This window comes from Rhopalosiphum maidis, unplaced genomic scaffold, assembly GCF_003676215.2.
Source record: "Rhopalosiphum maidis isolate BTI-1 unplaced genomic scaffold, ASM367621v3 scaffold151, whole genome shotgun sequence".
Taxonomy (NCBI): Eukaryota; Metazoa; Arthropoda; class Insecta; order Hemiptera; family Aphididae; genus Rhopalosiphum; species Rhopalosiphum maidis.
In genome coordinates, this window is record NW_021014641.1 from 3,031 (window position 1) to 10,656 (window position 7,626).

The window sequence follows — 7,626 nt, forward strand, 5'->3', positions numbered from 1 at the left end:
AATTAGAATTTTTAATATACTCCAAATTTACCATATAAAAACATGTTTTATAGTGTTTATGAAGTATCAGCATCAACAAAAATACATGCAAGTTAATAATGCTAAATAAGAATCATTTACTTAATTCATTGGTCTTGGTTTCATGATACTAATTTTTTGTTTCACTAGTATTAATTTGATATCAATTATATTCAATAACCATTACACACACATTGCATAAATCCAATATCACTATCAATATCTTCTAATTTATTTTCAAAATAAGATGTTGATACTTTCCCAAAGTGGTATGAATGCAAATTTCTGTCTCAGCAAGCCTTGGGTGAACTGCTGCACTGTAATCTGAAATAAATGTAGTCAGTTAAATATGTAAAATTGATGGAGAATTAATTGAGAATTGAGTGGTTCATAAGCCATTAAATATTTGAATTAGTAATATACGTCAAAATTATTATAAAAAAACAAGTTTTATAGAGTTTATAAAGTATTGGCTTAAATGAAATGTATGAAAGTAATAAATGCTAAATAAGAAACCAATTCTCTATCTAGTGGTCAAGGTTTCAAGACGCTAAATTGAGAATTGACTTTTCTATAAAAAGTTAAAAATAGGAATTTATAATTCTCATTAAAATTATCATATTAAATCATGTTTTATAGTGTTTATGAAGTATCAGCATCAATAAAAATACATGGAAGTTAATAACGCTAAATAAGAATCATTTACTTAATTCATTGGTCTTTGTTTCATGATTCTAATTTTTTTTTCACTAATATTAAGTTGCTATCAATTACGTACAGTTATTATTAAACGTACCTTGCAAAATACCATTATTATTATTATTATTATTATTATTATTATCAGTATTGTCTAGTCAAATTTCAACATGGGATGTCCAAATTTTCACAACTACTAAAAATGGTAATTCATGTATCATCGTGCCTTGAAAGATCTGCTGTGCTGCAATCTGAAAAAATGTAGTCAGTTAAAATGTGAAATTGGTAAAGAACAACATTAGAATACAGAGTTTTATATGCAATTAAAAATATGAATTTAAAATACGAGTCAAAATTATCATATAAAAGCATGTTTTATAATGTTTATGAAGTATCATCATCAATGAAATACATGGAAGTTAATAATGCTAAATAAGAATCATTTACTTAATCTAATGGTAAGGGTTTCATAACACTAACTTTTTGTTACATTTCTATTATGTTGCTATCATTTACATTCATTCACGTACCGTGCAAAACACCATTATTAATATTAATACCTTCTAATCCATATCAAACATAGGATGTTGAAACTATTCCAAGCACTAAAAATGTTAATTCATGCTCAGCAAGCCTTGAGTGATCTGTTGCACTGCAATCTGAAAAATATGAAAGTTAATAATGGTAAATAAGCATCATTACTTAATATAATGGTCAAGGTTACATGACTTTTAGTAACACTACTATTAATTGAATCACAATTATATTCTATACCCATTACTCGTACTTTGCATAAAACCATTATTATTATCAGTATCGTCTAGTCCATTTTCAACGTAGGATGTTGTAACTTTGTCAAGTGTTAGAAACGTTAATTCATGTCTTAGCAATCCTTAAGTGATCTGCTGTACTGCCATCTAAAAAAAAATTGTCAGTTAATTATGTATAATGGTTGGAGGATAAAATGTCACTACTACACACCATAAAGAGATCGAAAGTCTGTTTATGACAACTAGTACGTGGACAACACTGAATAATTCAGAAATGGAAATAATCAAACAAAAACTAACAGACAAACTTCATTCCTATTTCAAAATACTTGAAAACAATTTAAAGTTGAAATTTAAATACAAATACGAATATAAAACTGCAAAAAGATATGAAATATAAATCAGACAGTAAATACAAACGGTTATATCAATAGATAAACAATGTTTTATATCACTAAACCACAATCATGGATGAAAAACATCATATCAATTCGGATTAGAATATTCAACTTATTACATTTTATCTCTGGCCGCCGAATTCAAAAATGTTTAATATTATAATATTTTCATATACACATACAATTTCAAAACTGATTAACTGAGCATAATATAATGAAATAAATTTCCAATAATATTGTATACTTTGTAAATTCAGCAGGCAGTTGTATAAATATTATGAGTCTTAACATAGATACATAGTAACTAGTAAGACAAAAGTCAAAAAGTAATAACATTAAACTATATATGTATGTATTATTTAAGTGTTTAGATAGTTGCAGGTAAGCATTTATTATGCATTAATATTCTCCGGACTGTACAGTCCACTGGTTAACTAATTGAACTTAAGTAAACGGTCTTATATGTTATATATCTTATACATATAACGATTCATTATTTGAATACTTAACAATGTAAATAATCATAATAATTTATTTTTATGTTCGATGTCCATAAAATTTAAATCTTTATCTCCTATAAATATTACCGAAGTTATATTGTGAAATTCAAAACAAATTACTACCAATCATACTAATATATTGCATATTAAATATACACATATAATTAAAACTAATAAATAATAAATGAAATGTTGTATTCGAGCAGATTTGAGTCTGAAGTGATCAGAAGTAATCTACTGACTGCGTCGTGCATTTTAAAAATGATGGTCGTATACACAACGAAATCGCTTAGGTACATATTGAATTCTTAACGCTAAACGAGGGATATAAACACTATAAACATTAAATAGATGTATTCTCTATATGATTTGATGAAAAACTATTTATAAATAAACTATTTTTTATGCTGTTGGCGTAATTGCTAACGTTGAAACCTTAACAAACATAAAACGTGTAAAAAAAACAAAGTTCAAAAAGATACTTCGTTAAATCGTTATACGGCGGTATAGGTACCATACAGAAAAGTATGCGTGTACGAAAAAACAAGCCATTCGATTTTTTTAACCTTTCAAACTCGTCGTAGCATTTATGAGTCAGCACTCAAATTTCGAAATGATTAAACAAAAACTCAAATTCAAAAAATTCGAAAAATACGTAAAATCTAAGTGCCAAAATAAAAATATAATCGTAACTTCGCAACAAAACGTCCGATTCCTTCGGTTTTGGTAGCGTTCGAATTTTTACAAAAACGTCTAAACGATGCGTAGAAAAAAATCGCTCTGACCACCAAAAAATTAATTGTTTCGTGGCGACAAAGTCCAAAAACTGCAAAATCCTAATTTCCGACGCCAAAAATAGGGGTAAAAATGAATTCTACAGTGTCACCACGGGACGCCGATTTTGATCACAGACCTACGAAAAACTGAACTTGTGAACAACAGAAACGTGGAACAAATATTAAACATTTTTTAAAATATCCATGGGGGGAGGGGCACAAGGAGCCATAGGACACTGCTACCACCGAAGCACTTTATGTAAAACGACTTTAAACAGAAATTTCCGTGAAGTAACTATGCCCCATACATCGAAACCCGGCCGAGTAACACTCGACTAAAAAATTCAAATTTCGGAATTCCAAGACCCCAATGTGGGGTAAAAACGGCATTTACGGTGTCCACAACAGATACCGCTTTTGATCGGCATCATCCAAAATACCAGAATCTTGAGTTTCAAACACGTCGAACGACCACTAAGGTTTTTCAAAAATATATTTGAGGGAAACAAATATTTATGCAAATATACAGTACTTATAAAGTTTTTTTTTTATTTATTTATTAAAATTAAAATGTTTCAGCATTTTATCATGCTATTACAAGTTTACTAACGTGTTCAATTACAAATAACAAATTACAATTACTAATATTTTTAGTTAGTGATATAGTGATATACATGCTAATGTTAGTTATATTTATTTTTTAGTGGTAATTTAAAATCGATCTTCGTCTTCGCTTGACTGTGATAGAAAGAGATCTTGGGGTAGACGTGGTTTTAAAACGCCGATTTTTCGTTTTTATTTCCCAGGTTGTAGAACCGTGCGCCATCAGATGTATTGAGATTTGCATGAAAGTTTTTGAATTGTATTTTATCCAGTCTTGGAGAAGAGGGATTCCCGTGACTTATAACTTTATACATAATAATAGTACTAATCATAGATAATGATGAAACACACTGCGAAATTAAGAATATTTACGCTATTGCAAAGATGTTTAAAGTCTACCTTTTGTAACTTGTACCTACGTATAATAAGTAATATAGTTGTTTTATTTACATAGAATATTATATGACTTTGACGTTTGCAATTTGTGAATATATTTCGTACAAATTGTACCAAGTCGTAATTGTTTATAGTTTTTTTGTTGCTTTTGGTAATTAAAATGTAGAAGGTTCAGTATTATCATACCGTTTAGGGTGATGTTAAACTTTTATTACTGAAACATATAATTATATATGCAAACTTGCAGTAAGTAAATAAAATAATATTTAAAAAAGTTTTATATTGTATAACATAACTTTTCTAAAACTTTGCAATTTACAACTCGTTATTTCAACACATGATATAATCTGTTGTTATGATATTCATCTATAGATTTTGAGATTCAAATTGAAATACTAACATTTTTAATATTGGTTGTTTCGTTTCGAAATCTTAGAGGTTCAACGCAGTGACACCTCGAGATCAAATTTCTGTTCTAAAGAATTTTCAATTTCAATTTGAAAATTAAAAATTGCTAAAAACAAATTTCCTGCCAATTTTTTTTTTTAAACTGCACATTTAAATCATCATTTACCGTCTAAACAATTGAGTTGAAAAACTTTTACTAATTGGAAGACGCATCTAGGGACGAATTTGTCTCGGTCTTTGAACATTTTATCCAAAGGGGCCAGTATTAAAGGATTTAGTTTTGGAGTTTTGGATAACGTAATAACTAATATAAATTGAGTTTTAACACAAAAATTTATGAAAAATTCAGAATTTGGACAGTTACACTGCAACAAAGTCATAAATGAGTAGATAATTTTTATATAATATGCAATGGTTTGTGAGGAATAATATTGAAAATTTTGAAAGTGCAGTAGGGTTGCCTATACAAAACACCTTCAAATCTGCATGACAAAATAATAAAATACAAAATGCGCTCAATTTCACTATTTGAGGTGTACTGTAAGATAAATAATTAATAAAATAAATTATATCATAGAGATAGAATATTAGAAGAATCTACCAATATTCTATATTTCAAAATTAATTAAATCGTATAAAATTTGCCTATAGACCCCTTCTGTTGATAAAAAAAAAGGATCCGACAAACTGGCTATATTAATTAAGCATATGAATATATTATGATCACTAATATTTTTGAAAATATAAACAAAAAAAAAGATCACAAATGTCCATAAAACTTTACTCATAAGTCATAAATTTTTTTTATAAGTAGGTATTAAAAACCTTTATTTTGATATTTATCAAAATCACAAAAAAAAAAAAACTAACTCTTTTCTAGTTAAAAGTTGTCTGTCCTGTATTTTTAAGTTTTGAAAATGTTATACATAATTTTTCATACGTAGTTGTAGTTCATAAGATTAAAATCATAAAATCTAGATATGTAAAAAGATAATTATTTGTTATACACATTTCAAGTTCAAATTTGATTGAAATCAAATATAGCAACAAAGATCACTAATGATTTATAATTGAAAAATATTCGTGGGCATATAAAAATTTTAGAATACATTATTACATTTTATACATTTATTGGCCTTAAATAATAAAAGTGAATTGCATAAAATTATTAAATTTATCGGAATCTTCTTGTCCATTATAGATGTAGGATGTTAAAACTTTTCAAAGTGGTGAAAATGTTAATTCATGTTTCAGCAAGCCTTAAAAGATCTGCTTTACTGCCATCTGAAAAACATAGTCAATTAAATCTGTAAAATTGGTGGAGAATAACTTGAGAATACAGTGTTTTATAAGCACTTGAAAATATGAATTTATAATTCGAGTCAAAATTATCATATAAAAGGATATTTTATAGTGTTAATGAAGTATCAGCTTAGATAAAATTTATGAAAATTATTAATGGATAATTAGAATTGTTTTCGTAATCTAATGGTAAGGGTTTCATGACACTAACTCGAGAATTGATTGTTTCATAAGCAGTTAAAAATATGAATTTATAACACGAGTCAAAATTATCATATAAAACCAAGTTTTATAATGTTTATGAAGTATCAGCATCAATGCAATACATGGAAGTAAATAATGCTAAATAAGAAACATATTCTCTTTCTAGTGGTCACAGTTTCAAGACACTCAATTGAGAATTAAGTGTTTTCGTAACCATAAACAATTTGAATTAGAAATATACGTCAAAATTATCAAAAAAAACATGTTTTATAGTGTTTTATGAAGTATCAGATTAAGTGAAATGTATGAAGTAATTAATGCTAAATCAGAATCCAATTTCTCTTTCTAGTGGTCAAGGTTTCAAGATACTAACATGAGAATTGAGTATTTTATAAGCAATTAAAAAATGAATTTGTAAAATACGTCCAAATTAACCATATAAAAACTTGTTTTATAGAGTTTATGAAGTATTGGCTTAAATGAAATGTATGAAAGTAATTAATGTTAAATAAAAAACATATTCTCTTTCTAGTGGTCAAAAGTTTCAAGAGATTAAATTGAGAATTCAGTATTTCATAAGCCATAAAAAATTAGAATTTTTAATATACTCCAAATTTACCATATAAAAACATGGTTTATAGTGTTTATGAAGTATCAGCATCAACAAAAATACATGCAAGTTAATAATGCTAAATAAGAATCATTTACTAATTCATTGGTCTTGGTTCATGATACTAATTTTTTGTTTCACTAGTATTTATTTGCTATCAATTATATTCAATAACCATTACACACACATTGCATAAATCCAATATTATTATCAATATCTTCTAGTTTATTTTCAAAATCAGATGTTGATACTTTCCCAAAGTGGTATGAATGCAAATTCCTGTCTCAGCAAGCCTTGATTGAACTGCTGCACTGCAATCTGAAAAAATGTAGTCAGTTAAATATGTAAAATTAGTGGAGAATTAATTGAGAATTGAGTGTTTCATAAGCAGTTTAAAATATGAATTTATAACACGAGTCAAAATTGTCATTTAAAAGCATGTTTATAGTGTTTATGAAGTATAAGCATCAATGAATTACATGGAAGTTAATAAAGTTAAATAAGAATCATTTACATAATTTAATGGTGTTGGTTTCATGTCAATTAATTGAGAATTGAGTGTTTCATAACCATAAAAAATTTGAATTTTTAATATACTCCAAAATTATCATATAAAAACAAGTTTTATAGAGTTTATGAAACATTGGCTTAAATGTAATGTATGAAAGTAATTAATGCTAAATAAGAAACAAATTCTCTTTCTAGTGGTGAAGGTTTCAAGGTACTAACATGAGAATTGAGTATTTTATAAGCAACAAAAAAATTGAATTTGTAATTTACATTAAATTATCATATAAAAACATGTTTTATAGTGTTTATGAAGTATTGGATTATCATGAAATGTATGAAAGTAATTAATGCTAAATAAGAAACATATTCTCTTCTAGTGGTCAAGGTTTCAAGATACTAACATGAGAATTGAGTATTTTATAAGCAATTAAAAAA

The 7,626-nt window shown here is 26.8% G+C and overlaps 1 long non-coding RNA gene across 2 annotated transcripts; it reads right to left on the minus strand.

The window, feature by feature from the left end:
- Nucleotides 1-1,096: 1,096 nt before the first annotated feature.
- Nucleotides 1,097-1,760, minus strand: LOC113560276. 2 transcript variants are annotated; one of them, XR_003406103.1, is made up of 3 exons: nucleotides 1,696-1,760; nucleotides 1,502-1,631; nucleotides 1,097-1,373 (listed from the first exon to the last, which is right to left on the minus strand). It is a non-coding gene; the product is annotated as an uncharacterized LOC113560276 (long non-coding RNA). The 2 variants fall into 2 exon arrangements; XR_003406104.1 differs by having other exon boundaries at nucleotides 1,489-1,631.
- Nucleotides 1,761-7,626: the final 5,866 nt, after the last annotated feature.